General features: G+C 37.7%; 3 long non-coding RNA genes across 6 annotated transcripts; 1 reads left to right on the plus strand and 2 right to left on the minus strand.

The window, feature by feature from the left end:
* Positions 1-1,102: 1,102 nt before the first annotated feature.
* On the minus strand, positions 1,103-10,943 carry LOC107078383 (uncharacterized). 3 transcript variants are annotated; one of them, XR_011190385.1, is made up of 5 exons: positions 9,626-10,941; positions 7,124-7,181; positions 6,605-6,789; positions 3,147-3,260; positions 1,103-2,662 (listed from the first exon to the last, which is right to left on the minus strand). It is a non-coding gene; the product is annotated as an uncharacterized lncRNA (long non-coding RNA). The 3 variants fall into 3 exon arrangements; XR_011190384.1 differs by having other exon boundaries at positions 6,605-7,181; positions 9,626-10,943; XR_001479327.2 differs by lacking the exon at positions 6,605-6,789 and having other exon boundaries at positions 9,626-10,928.
* A 1,120-nt stretch (positions 10,944-12,063) lies between these two features.
* On the minus strand, positions 12,064-20,440 carry LOC107078380 (uncharacterized). Of its 2 annotated transcripts, none has more exons than XR_001479323.2 (4): positions 19,987-20,440; positions 17,240-17,276; positions 16,107-16,238; positions 12,064-13,759 (listed from the first exon to the last, which is right to left on the minus strand). It is a non-coding gene; the product is annotated as an uncharacterized lncRNA (long non-coding RNA). The 2 variants fall into 2 exon arrangements; XR_001479322.2 differs by lacking the exon at positions 19,987-20,440 and adding an exon at positions 18,225-18,769.
* LOC107078381 (uncharacterized) lies at positions 18,418-19,605 on the plus strand. The gene is made up of 2 exons (XR_001479324.2): positions 18,418-18,526; positions 18,750-19,605. It is a non-coding gene; the product is annotated as an uncharacterized lncRNA (long non-coding RNA).
* Positions 20,441-22,669: the final 2,229 nt, after the last annotated feature.

A 22,669-nucleotide genomic window follows, 5' to 3' on the forward strand; every position in this document is an offset into this window, starting at 1 on the left:
AAACTATTGATTCCCCCAATTGTCCTATATTAGGAGGTAATAGTTATAGAGTGCTACAATGTTCATTTTTTCTTTGTTTAAAGGTTTTCTGCGTTTAGCCTACTCATCTTCCCTTAGTCTCTGGGTGGAGCAGGACTGAAGAAGACAGAGACCATGTGACTAAATTGTATCATGGCTGAGATCAGAGCGAGTTCTGGAATCAAAGGCACCTTGGGTTTGTGGATCTAATGAGATTAGAGTTTATGACTCTTTCTATTTGTACTTCAGTAATAGGTTTTCTTTTATTACCTAGAGAGTTCAGTAATGAGTACTAGATTGAGCTCCAAAGTATTCAGTAAACCAGAAAGTACTGTACATTCATTTCAGGTTTATTTAATTAAAGCTTTGTTTCAGCTATATAAAGGGAAATGTGTGCTGAATGGTTTGATAATGTAAAATTTCACTCAACCCATTTGAACAGCAATGTGTTGTCATTTCCTGTTGCAGTGGTGAGGTTCCCAATTTTACTTGGCTTACCTTACACCACTGCATAGAAGAATCTTGAAGTGAGCAATTTGCTCAGAAAATAATGTCGGACCTTGACCAGGGACCATTAAGAACATAAGGACCACCTGAGAGTTTGCCCAGCCATTACCACCCTCCATGGGCCCCCAAACTGGAAAATGTTTTTGCCCCCCTTTGCCCCATAAACTAGCATATTACCCACCCTGCTGACAAAACATGGCACTAGCATGGACGTTTTCTTACTCTTGGAAAACGATGTTGTCCAAGATGTTTTTTGCAAATTAAATGTAAACACAGACTGTTATTTTATCATGGTATGTCTTATAACTCATGGTGGCCCATAATTATCCATATAATTCATTTTAAACGATGGCAGCCCACGATGATCACAATGTAGATCTGCAGAGCAGCCATGTATGTCAAAGGCTCACTCTTGCTCTATTTCCAAATGTGTAGGTGTTACTCCCTCCTAGACTACCTCTTCAATGCAGAGTTAGAAAGTGCAACTGAACACTCACAAAAAGTAGACTAAGGAAAAACCACAGGGATTAACAATGAAACATACAATGTTTTATTTGCATTTTAAATAGCTGCATTTTTACTGATGTAGAAAACATTCATTTAGTATTAAAAATTGAAATTGCACAACAGCAGCAATCTTTTAGACATTCTTTTAGTAAAAATGAATCGACAAGGGACATGGCTGTGTTTTCTTACTTAGAATGTTAATACTTTACATGTAACAGAATAATTTCCATAATTTCTCAATGGTGAACTGAGTATTTACCATTTTAGAAAATAAAAGTGCAAAAATGTTAGCATATAACCATATGCATGACAATTCAAGTAGGTAGCTGACTGCAAAGGAACAAGTAAAGGTTAATTCATGCTGAAAAGAGAAGAAAAGAAACATAACGTTTCAGCTGTGGAGCCCGAAGACATTCTTTTGAATGTCACACCTGAAGAAGGCTCCACAGCTGAAACGTGTTTCTTTTCTTCTCTATTCAGCATAGAATAAACCTTTACTTGTTCACCTGCATAACAACGTAGACTATATCTGATAATGCCACAGTGAAACCATTATAGTGCATGATACAGAACAACATCTCCTGTTTTCATGACACATTCAGTTTGTCTCATTAGAACAATGTCAAAATATATGAACTCTAGCAGAGCCCACAGTGCTTTTCAAAGTTCTAAATTATTGCACAACTTAACAAATCATTTTTAAATCTAAAATACTTTAACAGGGGTAGGTTTAAAACTCTAAATCAAACATTTGGAAGCTTTTGATAGACTGCAAAAAGAAAGGTTGGTCATGCCTGTCTCATATGGCAAGCATTTTATGTTTTATATTTTGTTTGTAGTTTAAAATGCTTAAATTGGGGGCAAAGGCATATTTAATTTAATTACATAAGCTAGTCATAAGCTCCCACTGCAAATAAAAGGAATTATTTGAGATACTGACTTGATTGAATTGTTTTGCACTTTATTTTTGGATAATTTTAATATCAGGATAATTTATTTTATTTACACAATAGCATTATATCCTTCAGAAGAAACAGGAGAGTATTGTTATTAATAACAATAAAGTGCAATGTACACTATAATTATTTTTTCAGTTTCTCTGTGTATTTTGTACAAACTCTCCAAAATAAATATTCTTGAGAAATACTGTAAACGCCAGTTCCCTGGGTGTCTTAATCAGTTCAGCTTATCGTTCCCTGTAACTGACCTTATAAACCTTATTTCTGAATCTGTGCATTTTCTAATAAGAAAGATAAAGATTTTGGATCCTGAGCTTGTTATGGCTGACACAAATAGATACACATAAAATTGGTTTAAAAACATATATGATAAGATATCATTTTATGATATCAAGTTATAATCAAAATCATTTTCTGCAGGGGGTGTGTAAGGAGTGTTAAGTGAACAGTAGTTGAAATCCTTCAATAATTTTGGAAAGCAGGCTCAGTCATCAGGATTTTCTGGAAAGCAGCATAAAATGTAGCACCGAATTAAAATATATACAACTGAAGTATAAAAAAATAAATATAAACAATCTAGTGTGTTGTTCACAAATCAAACCAAGGACGAACAGAGCTCTGGAATTGTACCGGCTCAGTCTCTTGAACGGGAGTTGAAAAATCCTCAGTTTCTATAAAAAGAAAGAGATTAACAACATAAGATTCTCTTTTTTTTTACACAGCAATAGATTTTCTAGATCACCAGCTGTTGAATGCGTAGTTAAAACAGAGTTAAGTCATATCTAGAATTCACGCACTGGCGACTGAGTGCCTCTTACAGGGGACTGTAAGGATGTTATTTTCTATTAACCCTGCACAGGGCCTGTTTCTAGCAGCTAGTGGATTTTATTAGGAAACAAGCAACTAACGTATCAGGACCTGTAAAAATGTTTCAGTGCTCAGCTGAAGAATCCAGCTGTCGCCAGGGAAGCATGTGGTAACAAAACTTCTAGATTTACCATGTATGTTAATAATATCGTATCATAGAAAAGCCTATCAGCCCAGAAGAAAAATAATGAGGCTTCATTGCAAGATTGCTTGAGACTTCAGAAGTCAAAGACTGAGAATACCATAGATCCCTGGATCAGAACATGAAACACAGTGATGTGTCATTACCAGCTGTTTCAGTCTGGTTTCTGCGTGTGAAGAAACGACATTTAAGCTTCTCGTAGATCCCAGAGAAACAGGACATACATCTTGCGCGAGTTCCAGAGCTTGATTGCAGCTGCTCTGTTAAAGAAAACTCTTTGGTTAAAGATCATATACACTGCACTGCGTAGAAATTATATATATTTATAAATGAAAACTCCAGTGAAAATTTTACTTGAAAAACCACCACAGTATATACAATAATACACAATCATGTTTTAATTTACTCTGCATAAACCATCTTATATAAAGACACTGCAGCAGCATAGTAAATAGCTGGCTACTATAATAACCTGTAGGAGCATTTTCTTAACACCTCTAGAGGGAAAACAGCTTTAATTTTTTTACTTAAATGCGTTGTTTTTTTTAATATCGTGTCATTTCTCAAAACGCAACAAATCGAAACAGGATGACATAAAACAAGAAAGTTCTCTATTTTTTAAGGACATTCTTTAGATTGCTTTAAACATAGCTTCTCTCCATTCCAGCTGCATTTAGGCTTTTATCGGGAATACAATTCTAGTGATTATGGTTTCTCGCCTAATCTGAAACTTAAAAATCTAATATGAACACGAGCTAAAGTATTAGTAGTTAATACCGTCCCATTTAAAAAAATCTGAAACCGCTTCTCGTTCCTATAAAACATAACGACCTGAAATGTTTCATTTTGTACATTTTGCAAACAAGCTGTGTATTGGACAGCACTGTTTTGACAAACAAGGTAATGGCTATTGAAAACAAGGAAGAGTAAACAACTGCAATTCCAATTTGAAATGTTTCGATTGATTCCGTCGCACATAGCCACCTTAACCCTTTAATGGGCAAGTACCAAAAAACTTAACTGAAAAATGTTTAATTGTTTTTTTTCTAGTGCATTTTGTCTCAAATAACACAATTACATAAGTTTTTTCAAAACTGTGTGTTTATTTTCCATTTTACAAACTGTATCCCACAGGATACGGTGCCCATTTGGGGTATACAGCCGAACTGTTTTTGGCAACTGCTCACATGGTCAAAAGAACCATAAAACCATTAAAACTCACTCCTTTTTCTGTTTCATTAAAAAATATAAAATCTTACCAAACATACAATACACCCTTGTCCCTACTGGCTAACACAGAGTTAAGTCATATCTAGAATTCACGCAGTTGCGACTGAGTGCCTCTTACAGGGGACTTTTAACTGGTGTTAAAACTTAAAACTTACAAGTTACTCTAGTGTTAAAAATTAAAAATCATACAAAAACCCCAATTCATTTGGGCCCAAAATTGCAAAAGTTCATTGTTTGTTTAATACCGGTACTATGGACCTCCCAGATTCTCTGAGAGATCTGACGTCACGATTCTGGGCGGTCTCGAGTCCACGTACAATTACCATGATAGCTGCTGAATTTAACTCTGGTTTACAAACCATTCTCTTGACCTGATAATGACCCTTTTCGATCTTGCGTTTGAAGCCTACAATGGATGTTGTGAGCTTTCAGAAAAATTAAGGTAATTCGACATTTGTAGACAATCTGTGTAAATATAAACCACATATTTTTTTTGTATTCTAATAACAATATAGATACTGTAGCAATTGCTTGGAATTTCTCTTTAAATTGGAATATCAATTGTTTAGAATTGTTTCTCTTTAATAAATTACAATACAAAATGAAACATGCATAGCAAAAACACATCTTTACAAAACACTGGGATTTCAGAATGGAAAATCATTTCATCCTTTTACATACAAAATAAAGAACAAGGATTAACATCAGTTAGATGGTGTGTATTGCCATGTCCCTTGTGGTAGGGTTAGGCTGCAGACCTGTTCAGCAAAAGGTGTGAGGTTTACAGAAGGAACCGAAATATCAGACTCATTCACTTAACTGCGTAAACCAGAACAATCTGTCAAATCATACTTATGAACTTAGGTACAGTGGTAAGAAAAAATCATCTTTTTTATCTAGCAGTTATTTATATTCTTATCCCTGCAGTAATTGCTACTAAAATGTGATCAGATCTTCATCCCTGTCATAATAATAGATAAACTTAATGTGATTAAACAAATAACACACAAACAATTGTTTCACCAATAACTGTCAATGGTAGAGAAAGTATATGAACCTTTAGATTTAGTAACTGCTGGATCCTAACATAACAATATAACATTTCCTTTAGCTGACCGGCACTGCACTTTTGGTTTGGTATTTTGGTGGCAAAGCAGCCACAACCCATGATGTTCCCTCTACCATGCTTTATGGCTGAGATGAGGTTTTTGTATTAGTATGCAGAGTTCTTTTCCCTCCAACCACAATATTGCATATTTATTCCACTTTTGTTTCATCTGGCCACAGAACAATGTTTCAGCAGTGTGTGTAGAATCCAGATAGTCTTTGACAAACCTGACATGGGCTGTAATGATTGTTTTTGGAGAACTGTGGTTTCCATCGTGGTATCCTCCCACACTCGCCACTCTCGTTCAGTGTTTTTCTTATTGTGGACTGATGAACACAGACATTAGTCAGAGCAAGAGATGCCGCAGATCCTTAGCTGTTAGCCTCGAGTTCTTTGTCACCTTGTTGAACACTGCAGAGCTGGCTCTTGCAGTGATGTTTGTTTAACAACCACTACTAGGGGGAATAGCAATTGTACTGCATTTCTTCCATTTGTACACTGTCTGCCCGACTGTGAACTGATGGAGGCCTAAGTCTTTAGAAATGCTTTTGTAATCCTTAGCAGTCTTATGAGCATTGAAAACTCTTCTTATGAGGTCCTCTGAAACCTCTTTTTGATTTGGGCATGTTTTACTTTGACAAATTTGTGAAGAGCAGACTCTGTTGTTATCGAAACTTTGTGTTGTTTTTTTATAGAGTAGGGCACCTCAAACTCACACCTGAATGTCATCACATTGATTGGAACTCTTGGCTCCAATTACCCCCTTTAGTAGAGGTCAATATCCTAAAGGTTCACATAGAGTACTTTCTCGAGCATAGACAGTGAATGGTTAAGCAATGTGTTCAATATAGACAAGAAAAAAGTATAATTGTTTGTGTATTGCTTAATTTAGATTGTGTTTATCTATTATTAGGATTTAGATGAAGATTAGATAACACTATAGGAGCAATTAATGCAGAAATATATCAATTGTACATATTAATTGCAACATTTTATTGTTTTACTCTCTTCTTCAATACATACACATACCATTCTACCCTATATACCACTGGATTTAATCAAAACACAAAAACTTCAACATTTCTGTCAATGCATCATTATTGACAGGTTTCATTCCTAATGCTGCATATGGAGTTGTTACACAGACGTTTGGTAGGAGGTCAAATTGTAACCTCATATTTCCAGTATCTTATGTATAAATACCATGCTGCTGTGCATACCTTACACATATCTTTTTTGGCACCCCTCCCTCCAGACTATCCTTACCATTACAGCTGCCTCCCTTGTTCATTCCTTGCAAGTGAGGGTGGTTTTGTCAGCCTTGACCTTAGTCAGGCAATTTAACACAATTCACAACACTCTTAAGTACAGTATCCCTTTATAGTTGTTCTCTTGTTGCTTTAATTAGAATTTGCCTAAACACTAAAATGTCAGCAAGCAACACAAACGTGCTGAAATGAGAGAACAAGAGATTATTTTATGTGGGGAAATCACTGTCAGAGACTACACAAAATCTAGGACATTTTGGCAGTTACAGTTTTGATTTTCTTGAAAATGGGTAATTTGCTGTAAATACAAATGTACCATATCATAAAATCAACAAAAGGTGCGGGTACAGTAGTTCATACTAACTGATGCAAAATTACTGTTAAAGTAGAACCTATTTTTTAAAATGAAGAGGATTAAGCTTAAATGACTATTAAGCAGTTTTATCGTGGCATTGTGGCTAGGTGTCAATATGTTGTCCTTGTGAAAATCACATAACTCAAAATGTAACTGATTTACCTTGTTCTGTCTCCTCCCAGAAGAAGGACTCACTTTGCACCTGTCTCAGCCCGTGGGCCTGAAATGATGACACACCTGCAATTACTTGGAGAGTCCAGGGGAATTACCTAAAACAGGCTTGTGTAAATATTTTTACTCCCAAAGCCTGGTACATGATATTCATTCTTTTTATTTCCCGTATTTAACATACGGTATAATTAACTCATTACCAGTGTTTATCCTTTTCTGAAATAAAGAGAGAAATTCAAAGAGATACACTATCCACAAAGAAAATGCTAAATGAAACATGACACTCGGTGACCAGCTAGTCTGCAACTTTAGGTTAAATGACCAAAACCAATGAACAGAAAGTCATGATGGAATTGATTACATTAATCTTTCTGGACTTCAGTATTAAGGGCACTTGGATATGTACTGTACACTTCCCCCAGAAGACTCATAAGCCATTGCACTAATCACTGCTAGCACCTTGGTCATCCTTCATTTCCTGTTGCACTGATGGTGAAAATAAAACATTGCTGCACCCTGTTTTGGACAACACTGCCTTAGTTCCTCTTTTTAATAAGGGAAAATGTTATTTTTAAAATGTGTTTTTTAGAGCTCAAAGCCAAAAGAAAAAAATACAGAAAACGTATTTCTGTTAGAGATCACAAATGAGCTTGATATGGTAATGTTATACTAGGAAAGAGGATTTAAGCTAGTTTTGGCTATTAAATGTTATTATAATACTTTACTTAGGTGTGTACATTACTGCAATCTAATGGGAATAAAAGTGCTTTTGGACATTGGACAAACAGCTCACATCTGGTTAATGATGGTGGAAAACGTTTTCTTGGGAAATTCCAGAACAGCTCATTAGTGCTTGATTGCGTTCAGATCAGGTGAGTGAGTGGGATCTATAATGCATGGATAGCATCGGCTTCACACCCATCAAACCAATGGGCACCTGATGATTGGTGGGGGCACTGTCAACCTGGAAGACACACTTCCTGGCAGGAAAGAAATACTGCAACATGGAGTGAACTTCATCACGAAGTACCATTAATTAGCAATCAGTATTGATCTTGCTTTCTGAGGCAGTGAGTGCACCACGAACATTGCAGATCCTGGGAACCCTTCACTATTGGAAACAAGCACTAAGGGCTATGGCATTCTTTAGGGCATCACCACATGTGCATGCATTCATTTTTTGAGAACCTAGAACATGCTAAAGGATGATTCATCTGACTATCAGATTCCTCCAGATCCTCCAGATTGCTCCGTATTCAACTGCCCATGCTCTTTGCTCCACTGGACTCACACACGTACACTGCCAGGAGTGATGAGTGGTTTGTGCACCATACTGTGGTATCACAGTCCGTCAAAACTCCACAAAACATTTTTGATGACATTTGGTGCTCGGGCCCCAGATTGAAAGTTGCAGTCATTTGATCTGCAGTTGCTCATCTGTTTTGTCTTGCACTTTGAACAAATGCAAGGATATCACGATCCTGGAGTATTTTTCATCCACTGTTCATCTTTGCTGATGATGTCAGTCCGTTGGTGTTCCATGCTGACCTCCCCTTAGCAAGTTGAGCTGTCTTGGTCACTGAAGTCCTACAAAATGTACCCCCAAAACCACCCCTCTTTTAAAGTCACTAAGGTCTCCACTTGTATCCATGTGGCCAAAATTACAACAGGCTGGTTTTATTGTTATATTGGACCCTAAGGATGCCAGGATATTTTTTTCATTAATGTATGCCAGAGCCACACACTGTATAGAAGTCCTTGCTTTTAATATAATCAGTATCTCTCATTTACCAGGTGTTTTCATGTTTTTTGCCCACTACCCAGAGGTTATTTCCAACTTACTTTTTTTAGATATTTTAGTTACCATCATTATTATGCATTATATATATATATTATGCTGGAAAGGACTGTCGCTCTCGTTCAACAACTAGCGAAACTAATGCTCAACAACATACACAGTACATATAACTTGGTAAAATGCACTGGGGCTGTACTTGAGCGATTAATGAGACATACTGTAAGACACAGTGGCTGAGATATTAATTTAGCTACAGCTGTCATTATTTTATAATTAACAGACTGTAGCGTTTTTAACTGGGAAACAAAATCAGACTAACTAGTTGTATGACCAATAATAAACTCCTAAATTAGAAGACCTAAATATTTGTTTAAACACATCAATTATATATTATATGTCTCTATGGATTTAATTAACTGATGTTTTAAAGATCCACATGAGCCAATAAAATATTGTTTATCGCATTTAGACGCTCCTCTTTCGGCGCGATTAAACAAAAGCAGACTACACTAACATTTTCTGCAGGGGACACACGATTCAGTCGAGACGCATTATTTTCCTGACATAAGAACAACAGTGCTTTTCAAAGATATGGAGTACTCAGTTAAAGTTCAGTCGTGCCACCTTTAGAAGACATGACGTTTTATCTAAGTCTTGTGTTCATACTGCATGTATAAATCTATTAAAAATCTTACCGGATCATTCCTATGAGATGTCTGCATGCTGAGCTCCACTAAAGACTCTGGCAAAGTGCTGCTACCTGTACGACAAGCGATCGCTCTTTTTATGTCTTCGGGATTTCCCAGTTTTCGGGGAATTTCCATTTATCTCAACGCGGCACAAGAAAAGCCGCTAGCCTTGGTCCTCTGTCATGAAACAAGTTAAGTTTTTTACGAACAGGAAGTCCTCCCGAACATGTCAGTTCACACACTTCCTTGGGTCTTTTGACTTGCAGTTTGCAGTCATGTAAAATCAATTCAAAACCTATTCATCATGTAGCAGTTTTAAAGTTGCATCCATACGGTAGAAAATGCAGGGTTTTCTATTAATGTTAATACAAAATCTTTATTTTTTCTTTTAACGTCCTACATATGACCATGTCAAAAATGCTTAATTTGTTTGACGTGACTGGAAGTTACTCAGACTCGCAAATCCGACGTTCGAAGGAACTGCTCGCCAACTCGCTTTGCATTGTACAGAACTCCTTTTGTAAATAAATGTATCTGAGCTAGAACGGAAACAGTACCTTTGTATTTTCATACATAAGTTAACTTTAGCAGTTACTTTAGAGTTTCACTTTCAAAGGCATTTTGGGTCACGGTGAGTGATGTGCTTCGTTTTTACGGTCACGCGAAATGCAAGTCATTAACTGGATTTCGGGAGGGATCACACCAACAAATCAATCTCACACAGCCGTTCCTGATCTACGTCATCACGGAAATTAGTACCATCGAACAGCTCCATTCGCACTCGTCTCAAGCCTGTCTTCTCCCCTGCAGCAAGCTCCTATTTCACTCGTCCTGTGGCCATTAAATCAGACCGAATATTCCAAACATGCACAAAGCATTCAGTATTTGGATGCTAATGTCCCTATTGAACTTATACATTTGTTTCTATAAATAATACCAACATATTTTAAAGGATTAAAATCATATGTGATATGTGATTATAATAATAGAATAAACGGAGCCTTTTGTAAAGTGGTGGTGAGGTTTTCTTTGGTGGTGGCAATCTTAATTTGCATTTAGCAAATTAAAATCAAAGCCAGCTATTCGAGCTAGCATGAGGTTTCCGAGTCCTGCGTAAAACATCTATAATCCTACAGCTAAACGCGCAACACGTTTACTGTTTTGTTTCCTTGTAATATGTTGAGCAATCTGTCCGATCAGCTGACATCTCTTGAGCAGAAAGCCGCTGTTGAGCTCCGCTCTGCTTGAAATGGACATCACCTCCCTCCGATTCGCAGAGGCTCCGAGTGGAGCGAGGACAGCTAGACAAGTCTTACCCATATATACGATCCGGAGTCACATGGTTTCTTAGGGACATTCCGTGGTGTAAGTAGTTCTGGCTTGAAGCCCAGAACTGGAAAACCCCTCAAAAAAGTCCCACCTGACGAACCTGATGGGAATTTCCCAGTGCTGCGCTGTGCATGTCCTGCTCGCTTTGCGCAAAAAAAACAAATGAAAAATTCTCATAAAAGTAACAAACCATCTCAAAGAAATGTCTTAAAATCTATACATTTAAAATGAATATAGACATTTTGTAAGATAAATGCATTTCAGCATTTTTTTTACATTTAAACGTAGGTTAGTGACGATATATAGGGCGCGTACGTTCAGAGCGATTTAACGATTTCTATAAACATAAGATAATGTGCCTACAGATATACAGGCAACGGGTAATCTTATGTTATGTATAGAACAATACATGACAGAGATTTTTGTGATTTCGCATTTTATGAAAGTTAAACCTAGACTGAAGTAATCTTTATTACTATGAAGATCTTGACCAAACGTTCAAGTTAAACATTTTACTGGGAGATAGATAGATCGCTTCTTTTAAAGGGGGCATCTGTATTGATTACAATTGTAACCTTTTCTCCAGTGACATATTTATATATGTATATCGCCAAACCTGACCACTTTTTTTCACCGATTTAACGCCGTGCTCTGTAAACGAATCCCTTTTACCAGAAACTGTAGTAGAATCAAGTTCCCTGAAAGCTTCGTGACCGTGCGGAATACATGGCGACATACAGTACGTTTGACTTAACCGCCTCAGTTAATGGGCAGACTGAGGGAACCGAGGGGAAGCTGCGAGGCGTTTGAGTTCGGTGTACTGTACACAGCTTCCTTCGTAATGATGGTGTTTACGTACGGCCGTGTAAGACTGACTTATCCCTCCCGAACTTCAGTTAATAACATCCATTTGTGATGTTACTTCTTGGTATTTCAACACAAGCTATTTTAGGAAGCTGGGAGTAGGGAGGGCTTTGATATATTCACTTGAAATATAGTTTCAACATATGGGGGAATCGTAAGGTCCAATTTAAATCATCTGACATCGGCCAGGTTTAGTTTTTCAGTCCATCAAGGTAAGGCATCAGCAGGTGAAAAACAGAGACAAATCGGTGTGTGAATACAATAGGTAGCACTTTATTAAATATATATACAACTTAGTTAAAGAAAATATTCTTATCATCCAGAAAAAGCACAGCTTGAGGATGATGTATTTCTATCATATATTACAATACTGTGAGCAGCTCATAATATTTTACTTTTATGGACAGAAATTAAAGGTTACAACACCTCTGCTGGGGAAAAAAGCACCACTAGATTTAGATATTTTTTCTTGATATCGAAGCTCAATAGGATTGTTCCAATAACAAATTGCATACTCTGTGCTCTGGAAATAGTTTCTTTAAACCTTATGAACTTTGTTTAAAATGTACACCATAACCACAAATTTACTAGGAATAACAACATCCAAGAATAATGGATTATGGAGTGTTTAGTGAAAATTTGGCTTAACCCGCTTGGGTGAGGAAGAAGGCTCCATGGCCAAAAGGTTGTGTTTTCTTTCTTCTTTTTTTCAGCATGGAATAAACCTATTACTTGTTCCTTTGCAGCATACGCATGCTGATGCAGCTACCCACCTGAACTACTACAGTATAGTGTTTTAGGAGAGGAAATGAAGTCAGGACATCAATGACGCTAAATACTGACAGCTGAATCTGATTGAACTTGGCTGTCGTCATCCCTCCAGAACTCCATGTAAAATTGGACCTCAGTGCAATTTGAAAAAACAAAATTGGTCCAGACATTAAAAGTTACAGGTGTTGCAGGCACTTGGATAGATTCCTGCTAACATAACTGGGGGCTGATTTTCTGAGCACCAGTAGTAGTTGCACAAGTAGTTCCTATTTACGCTGATGCAGATCAGCAGATATGGTCTGCACCAGAATTGTTTGCACCTGAGAGCTATTTATTACAAACATAATGCTGATGATGTAAACTGTGATGCATCAGTTCGTGGTCAACAACCTAACTACCTTCCTGGTTGCTGGACAAACATTCTGCACTTCAAGTTTCTTGTTCTATAATTGATGACACAATCTGTCCCTAGAATGGTCAACCGCACTTGTCAAACCAACTTCTTCAGGCATTTGTTTCATTAAATTGGTTTTCACTTCTTGTTTTTGTTGAGTGCCACTGACTCATGGTGACCCTATGGATATTTCCCCTCTCACTATCCATAGAGTTTTCATGGCAAGATACAGAAGTGGATTGCCAGGCCTTTCTTCCACACACGTACCTCCAACACCGCTCCCCCATACTGCTGCCGCCCAGTATGGGTTGTTAAAAACTCTTGCACCCGACGTGGGACACAAACCCACTACCCTGAGATTACGAGTCTAATGCAACAGAGCTAGGCTGGGCCCTTCTCCCTTACTTAAGGGCTCATTAAATCCTTAAACTGGTCCTGAAAATGCCTGATAATAGTAAATTTAAGAAATGTGGTTGAGAAGAGTGCGGTCACTTCCAGGTGGAAGAACTGTGTGTCAGTTTTGGAGCCAACAGTCACTTGTTTTTGCATCTTTTGGCCTTCAAAAGAAATCTATGGCTCTGGATGTGAGATGAAGGATAGATTGGTTTGCGAAACCTCTCTTGTTTTGTCTTCACATCGTTGCCATCTTCCTGAGGAGAGTACCGGTGGTAACGGCGGTTCAGCTTCATGTCAGTCACTCTGTCCTTCTTACTCATAGGTGGCAACAAAGAGTCCAGCATGTGGCTGCGTTTCCTCTATTGATAGAGCGGGTTTACTTGGTCCTGTGGGAGATAAATGTTAAGCATGTTACATTAAAGTGTTAACTGCAGAAAAATGTAAGTCTGATGAAAAAAAAAAATCACACAAAATGTCTACTGTGTTTTACCTTTTTGAAGTTGCACACATTCATGTTTTTCTTATCAATAAGTTTCTGTGTTGATTTTGCCATTCTGCTGCTCATGCTTTAAATCTGGATATGGCAGTAATTTTTATTTGTTTAAAGGGGAACTGCAGTCCTAATTTCGCAGGCTGGTTATTAAATCTCAGTAACAAAATAAACTTATTGACATAAATTCATTTTTTTCTAACCCAGAAACATAAAAATAGCATTGCAGGTCCTCCTTTAGTACTGCCCCCAGTGTTGAACTGACAGTGGTCAATCAGCTGGGCTCATACCAGCAGAAGGAAAGAGTTACCATGCCTTTGAAAGGCACCCCCAACAGAACAATCTCCACAGTGCCCACAGCAGCACTGGCACCTCATGGGAAACACGGGGCAATACTGCAGCCCTGACAAGTGCCTGGTAAGTCAGACGCATCCCCTGAAGCAGTGTTTGCTCAGTTACATGGAATCACTTGGGGGAATCCCAGTCTCAATGCAGAATTGAAATATCTGGAGAAAAGTGACTCTATTGACTGAGGCTTTCAAAAACATCACTGTCCATGATTAGTGTTTTACCTTAACTACCTCCTGGCTTTACAGTTGCAGTATCACTGATCAAGGAAGCAAAACTCTCTTGAGGACAAGACTCTCCAAGCAATACAAGGCTGAAATCAACAACTGACTGATCTTTGTGAGGCAAAGCATTGTGTCATTAAATAGTAAGAGTGGGAGGGTCCCATCTCTGCTTCTTTTTGCAGTCGTGCACTAAATTGTTTCCTGGGTCAGGGGATACATGTGGATCTAAAGAATTTGTGTTCCACCAACAGAAATGTGTGGGACGGTGTGAGAAGTCATGATTCTGGCAAGGTCTAGCGCACTGGCTTCCTATCAAGTTTCGTGTCAACTTCAAAATCCTCATGCTCATGCTCACGCTCACCTATAAGGCTCTGCATGGCTTGGCACCTGTAACGAACAGTTCTTTCCTGACCCTATGCGGATGATACAATCCGAAGAAGTGGGGAAACGTCATGCAGGAATACGGGGCTGAAGACAGGGGGGCGTGTCCAAGGTGCGCTGGTGCACGGGGGAGGTGTGGCCGTGGCGAACAATCCAAAAAAGTAATCCTTAGAGAGTATCCAAACAAATGGGTAAGTCCAAAACCAGGAGATCCATCAAAACACGGAATTAAAACCAGAGGCCGGGTCGGAACCGGCAGACAGGGAACGGGAACGGAGATTAAAACCTTAATGGGACCAGGCGCTTCCAGGTCCCGGACTCGCACGGTACGGAAACCAGATGCAGAGCCCGGATGAGCGTCAGCGCCTGGCTTTTAAGGTGGGACGGGAATAGGAAACAGGTGCACAGAATAAAGTCTCAAGTGAAAGGGCTGGAGCACCCTTAAGGAGGGGGGACTATAATCGTGACAGCACCTCAGGACCTGTCTGAGTGATTTTCGCCCTACTCCCACCTCACAATCTTCGCTCCTCTAATTCTGGTCTCTTATCTGTCCCCCAAGCCCATCTACATTGTATGGGTGACACAGGGCCTTCTCAGAGCCCAAAACTCTGGAACTCCCAAGGATATCAGAGAGTTCTCTAAATTCCTTCAAATCAAGACTCAAAACTTTCTTCTTTAGAAGAGCCTTTACTTAACTGGTTCTGTTCTTTACCCATCTGTTCCTGCTGTATTTAGTACCACCTTCTACTGTCTCTTCTGTGTATTCTCACCATGTTTTTGTCTAGTGTTATTTTTATTGTTGTTGTTATTCTGTAAGTGAGAGGCCACCTTAAAAGGTGTTATATAAAAGTTTTATTATTATTTTATTATTATTATTATGGACCAATTAGCTCTATGTTTCCCTCTTTGGAGGGAGCCCCTTTATGAGCCTGGGAAGGTTACACAGCCTTTACACTGGTCTCCCAGTTAACATCCCTTTGAAAAGAAGGTGGAATCGGAGGACGCTCATTAGCCTTCAGTCCCCTGGGCTATCTAAGTGATGATTCCAGAATTGGTCTTTCCCAACAGGGAAAACAATTGGAAAATAAGATGACTAGGATTCATTCAAGAAACAGAATACCATCACTATATTGATGTTGCTTCAGATGACAATAAGGTTGTAGGTCACAGATGCTGGAACACCATATTAAAAAGACGCCAAAATGGGTTTGAAACATGTTTTTTTTCTTTTCAAAATTCAGCTACCAACTGACAAGTTTCTGTACATCCTTAACTATAAGAGCATGTTACCTCTTTTGCGCTGATGAATATTTGTCTCCCTGTTGGCTTTCACGCTGAATAGGAGGAGGCCCAGAATTATGACAAAGAGAAGAGCAGCCAAGAGATAGTAGTGTTCATCATGGCAGGTGGCGTCATTAGCACCTACCAGGCAGAGAAGAATAACGTGTATTCTTCAGTGCAATAACTGTTAATAAACCTTGACCTTTACATCAGGGATTCCCAAATTTGGGCCTCGGGTCTAGATTCCACTAGGTTTTCTATGTCTCTTTAAATCATCAACATCTTAAGGCTGTGGAGAAAGGATTAATTGGTGTGGTTTTACCTTAACTTGATCAATTTCTCCCAGGAGAAAAGATGTTGATAATTTATGGAGAGATGGAAAAATTGCTGGATTCTGGGTTCAATGGACAAGAGTTGGGAACCCCTGGAACAGGCTGTTACATTACACATCTAAGGTGGGGCTGGGCTGTCAGGTTCTGGTTCTGGATATCTGGTGTGTCCGTAGTTTTTTTTATCAATGGAGTTGTAAAACAGCAGTTCTGGAGGAGAGCAACTTGTAATCTCACACTTCTGCTTTCGTTTGCATAAATATCTCACCTGTTAAGCACCCTTTGGGTACATCTTTTCTACCTCCCTCCCTCCTTCCACCCCATCTTCACTTTTGCAGCTGCCTCCCTGGTTCATTCCTTGCAAGGAGAGTGGGAGGGTATCGGAATTGAAGTTATGGCCAAGGCTGTCATTTCCTCACTCAGACAAGTTAAAGCAAAACACTAAAATATTAAGCACATCCTCGTGTGGTGTCATAATATGATCCAGCTACTGAAATAATAATTCCTTGCTTTTACACCATGGTTTTCATCCCAAAGTGCTTTATATGTAAAGAGGGGACTAACGTCAGTCACCACTGAAATGCAGCCCCACCTGGGTGACTCACGGCAGCTACTACACAGCAGGTCTCTTCAAAGAAGAGCCCATAAGGAGCTGAGAGAAACTACTAAATTGATTATTTAAGTACCCTAAGAGATGATTCAGCCTGTAAAAGAGCTGAATGAGACGGAAAAACTACAGACCAGATCTCCAGGACCAGGATTCAACAGTTCCGATATTACAAAATAATTTAAAAATCACAAAAAGGCTATTACCTGTTGTATTTTCATTTTGCAAGTGTAAGTGAAAATTCTGAAAAAAAAACATATTAGTGAACATATTACATATTCGTTTATTATTCATAAATACAGTTTTCTAGTATTATTTTTGTCATTTGTTTTAACATCAAAATACACATATTACTTAACTGACTAAACTTATGTCATGGCAAACACTACATTTCCTTTGCCACTAGATGACAGGAAACCCTAAGTTTTCTCGATGTTTCACCGGAAGAAACCCAGAGAACACCTCCAATCAGAATTACCCGATTTGTGTTGCTAGGGTATGTGTGCAGGTCTGGGTCTCAGGACGCCATTATTGTTTGTTATTGTCAGGCTGTACATACAATAAACTGTTTTATTGTTGTTTTGGAATTTGAGACAAATGGCGTAATATTTACAAATGTATTTTAAATAACTTATATATATAGTAATAAATATATAATAAACAATATATTTACATTTAATGTTCTTTTAAATAAAGCGGGTAAGTATATCCCAGAACCAATTTTTGATCAAATTTGACATTAGGACCTGGAGTTTACGAGGGAGAGTTTGCCCATTCTTAGTTTTTTGTACGTTTCATGACTGGTTTCGTACCAGAGGAGCAAACGTACGCATAACAAGGCTCAGTGCAAAACTTCACGCGTGACTTTACACATGGAAATACAGTATAGTTTTACTAAAGCAAATACCATTGAGGTACACGAGCAGGTTCTCACACTGCAGGTGGAAAAGACGGACCACTGTCTCTAACTGTAGTTTATAACTTACACGTTTTGCGTAAAATAATATATAGCATGTCACCTAAAGTCGCGTCTGCTGTTCCGTTTTTAATATCTTTGTAAAGAGGACATCTTTCACATAACAGTAAAACGAGATAGGGTCAATTTGACCCTTCTGAAGATGCGGCTTCGAAATAAATTGAGAGGATGGATATGCAAAATGCAATTAAAGCACAAAACCGCCCGTTTATTACCTTTATCAGGGCAAATACTTATTTTCCGCATCGGAATGCGTGTCAGTGGATGGTAAATTGGGCTTAATAATGAGGCTCCGTTTTCAACTGTTCGCAACATCCTGGACCTGCTCATTCCTGCTCTGAAAATTACTACGAAAGCCGGAAACTACGATTCCGAATCAACAGAACACTTTCTAACCTTTTTTAAGGAGTATACATATCCTGATATGAAAACAACTGATTTAACAGCTTAAATAATATAATTTACTATATAATTTACCTTATATTTATTATTTATAGCCAAGGTCCAAAATATAAAGGTAAATGTGTACGTAATTTTCAATTAGAGATTCCATTGGTCTTGTATGTTGATAGGAATATTGTAATATATGTTCTCAAGGAAACAATATCTTCGATTTTTATTACGAAAGATTACAAACTCTTAAGGTGATGCTCGGTGTTGATTGTGTTGAGCGTCTTCATACAAAAAATAATGTTACTAAATGAATTAAAAATGACCGCTATCGCCCTGTTTCTGTTTAGATCCTGATTTACAGCAGATTTCAATCACCGGCTGGTAGGGCTTGAACAGAGTCCTGTAGGAGTACAGTCCCCTTGGAATCCAATCTCTGTGCGCTTGTAGCAGAAGAAGAGCAGCGAGGCCTCACACGGCGCTGGAGCAGCTGGCGGTACTTGAGGATGGCGCTGTGTGTCTTTTGGACCTCTGGGAGCACACAGCCCACGCGTGGAAGTACTCAGGAGTGAGTTGGTTGAACTGAAGCTTGAAGTCACGCAAGTTACAGATGTAACTTGTCTGTTTGTATACGCTGTGTTTCGTTTTCGTATTGCTAAGACGATACATGAAATGACTCGTGGTGGAAAGGAGTATTTGGCCATAATAAGCAAGTATGATCCAATAGTCATTAGGGTTTCCCTCAGATTCGTTGTAGCCGTAATTTTAATATAGAAAGTCTTAAATGTTACATTACCCGTCAATAATGAATACAATTATTCAACACATTTAGAAATCCATTCTTGCGCTCTGTGGCCAGTTGTGGTAAATTTCGGTAATGTTATTTTTTTAAAAACAGATAATTTGGAATCTTATAAATATGGATCATTATCAGCTGATAAAAACATATTTGCAGTCGAGTACAGATTTAAGTGCGGTACGCTAATCCTCAATTGGCAGAAAACAACATCTCGGGCGATGGTGTTTTCAAGACAGCATTGGGCCAGAAATTAAATTAAAAATATATCATTGTGGATACACTTGTGAGGGGGTGGTGAATATGCAAGGGCCCTCGTTTACACACAAAATATAACAAAACTGATAACTTTTATTGGACATTTGTTATTGTCTTGGGGTTCGTTTTTAATAAAGCTGGACTGAAAGCTTGGTATCTTCATGCATCATTGAACACCTTTGCTGTGGACCTAAGATCCATGTGTCCTAACTTGTGGAAGTTTGGGTTTTGAAGGTATTTCTTTTAAGAACAAGTTAAACTTATTTCCTTTTGCATTCCCCAGGTATTTCGGGACTTTCCAGTTACTTATTAACACAAATAATTAAAAAATATTAACTATAGTATTCTGTATAGCCTTTATAAAAAACAACTGTAAATACTCTAAACCATTTAAAAGTATATAGTTTACTAATGTAAGATTACACTACACTTGATCTTATATGGTCGTGTTCACCTCATGTATTATGTAAACTTTATAAGTATTCATGTAACGACAAATGTATCAATTTAATCCGATTATAATAAAAACATACCTCAGAGTCCTTAATTTGCAGTGCAGGCATCTTGAGAATTATAAGTAACGTCTTTCCTCTTCGATTATCCTGACTGAATGAGCAAGTTCTGCTTCCGACTCCTCAACTTAAAATATTAACCCCGCCTTCTGGAAAGCACCTTGACTGGCTCATATAGAATAACAGTTTTTTTCTACTTTGAGGGGTTTTTAGCAATGTGCGAACTTTATCTCATCGGCGAACGGAAGCATATCACTGCTGTACTGCTGTACGTAAAAACACCAACATTTTGAGATTTTGCTCGTGACGTACGTATTACTCCACGAGGTGGCGCACGTTACATATTAATGTCCTCTTGATCGTAAACTGAGCTTGATCGCTGGTTCCATCTTAATGGTGAATAATGTGCAAATACATAGCTCTTTGGCTGTTTGATGTTTTTGGCACTAATTTACATAAAACCCAGTGACCGTTTTAATTTAAAATCCTGGATTAACAACGATGTATTTTTTCTTCTGAAATGCATCAATTCATAATGAGGGACAGCGCTAAAATTGCCCCTTTCCAGGTATTAATGGCGCATGTAGGACACGGTCGTTTAAATGAGACAGTACAGTTGTTTGATGACATTTTATTGCTTACAATACACTTGAGTGAAAAATATACATCAAATCTAATGTTGTGTAATTTATTTATTAGATACCATGATATCTGTCCCCGACTAACTTTATTACTTAAGTGGTGAAGCTGTATAGAAAAAATAACATCAACAATGTGGTCATATAATTTATTCACAAAGTAAAATTGTGTTTGTCATTCACTGATATGCAGTGTTTCCTACCACGAAAATAATTTGCAAATGTAACAATACTGACTGTTCCGTTTAGACCAGGCAGTTTTATTATGCCGAGTTATATACACAATATTCTGATGCAGGTGTAGCTTTGGAAATACTTTGCTCGAGCAATTATCTCTTTATCTCTTTACCTTTGCCAGTGGGACACAGTCCGCTTCACAGATTCACTGAAAACTAGATTCTTTATGTTAAGAATTATTCCAGCTCGACAAAGAATGAAAAGCTCATTCTTTATTTAATGTTATTCATTGAAACAATCTTACCGCCACAAATATGTATGAATTAACCATATTGATGTTAGAAACATTCTAAAGCAATATCCTTAGCAGTAACAGTAGGTCAATTATTATAATCAATGAAGACAGAATACGTTAACAAAATGAAATTTATTGTGGATAATAAACACTTTATAGGACAGTTTGTCTTGTTACAGTACATTATAGTCATATCATAAAGTACTAATATAATTACATTAGTACAATAGTTTTTCTTCAGGGTTTACTTTTTTCCCCACTCAGATGTTTCGATAGTTATATAAAATTATTTATAATATTTGCGCAGTTACGTGGATACATCTTGTTCCATCCATTAAGTTTACTGAGTTTCACTTCGGTACTATGAAAATTCCTAAGACTTATAAAAAGAAATTATGCCATCTACAAATAAATATAAATTAATATGTATACATATAATTGCATCACTCTTACAAATACATACCTTTTACTTAACAAACGTGATCCTCCGCTCATTACTGTCTTCACAGTTACACTCGTTTTAGTTTGCAGGTTCACAGTACAGTATATATACTAGTTTCTGTTAGCATGACATGTCGTCATTGGCAGAGGGGTCACATGGGTTTGAACCAGAAACAGGAAGTAGGTTTGTTCTGCGGTATTATCGCTACTGGTGAGTCTTGACAACTATAGACTATAGTGGATGGGAGACTCTTAAACAATTTACCATTACATTGTATCAAACATCATTTATCGAAGTAATAAAACGATTCACATCAACCATTATGTAGGGACTTGCTTGTTTCAGTAATTGTATTCACGACAACTGCTGGTTTAAAAGCTTATTTTTTAACTTTTCCCACTGTTTTTAATAATCGGTGTAATGCATTTAACAAATATTACACGCATATTACACAAAACTCATTATTGTTCTGAAAATTAGCGTGTTTAGTCACACAAATTTGTTTTCGAATCTCGAGAGTTAGAACTTAGTGACACACATCATGCGTCACGGTTGATAATGTTAAGAGTTTAATACAGTTGATATACAGTATTTTTTCTCTTTTGTCTGTTCCGAATCTATGTTGTAATTATTTCTGGGGCATTGTGACTTATGGAAATGCTTTAGACCTTGGTTTTGGAACCTTTTTTACACTAATGTTTTAAAGGCTTTCCATTCTCTGTGTTGTCTGAATGTGTCGTGAATCTCATTGATCACGCTGGAGCTCAACTCTCCGTTTGTGAACATAGTGAATCAGAACCAGGATCAGATCGTGAAATAGTAAAGCATACGAAAGGCAGCACGATAGAAAATGTGTTTTCAAACATTGAAAGACGTGTTCATGTGTAAGATGGAAGGCCAGCTATACTGAAAGGTGTTTTATACTGATAGGTGTTTATTCCATAGCCATGACCGATTTATCGTGTGTAGTTAAATCTTGTTAGCATTGTTGAATTATATGTCTTGAACACGATGTTTCTTTCATATTTACTTTATATACACCCAGTTAACAGTTAGATCGGGTTTCTAGTGAATGAACCAGTGAAAGATAATGTGATTTATTTTCTTCCTGTATTCTCTATTGACGTCTGTGGAGTTGCAGAAATAATCATT

Source organism: Lepisosteus oculatus, chromosome 9, assembly GCF_040954835.1.
Source record: "Lepisosteus oculatus isolate fLepOcu1 chromosome 9, fLepOcu1.hap2, whole genome shotgun sequence".
In the NCBI taxonomy this organism is placed as follows: domain Eukaryota; kingdom Metazoa; phylum Chordata; class Actinopteri; order Semionotiformes; family Lepisosteidae; genus Lepisosteus; species Lepisosteus oculatus.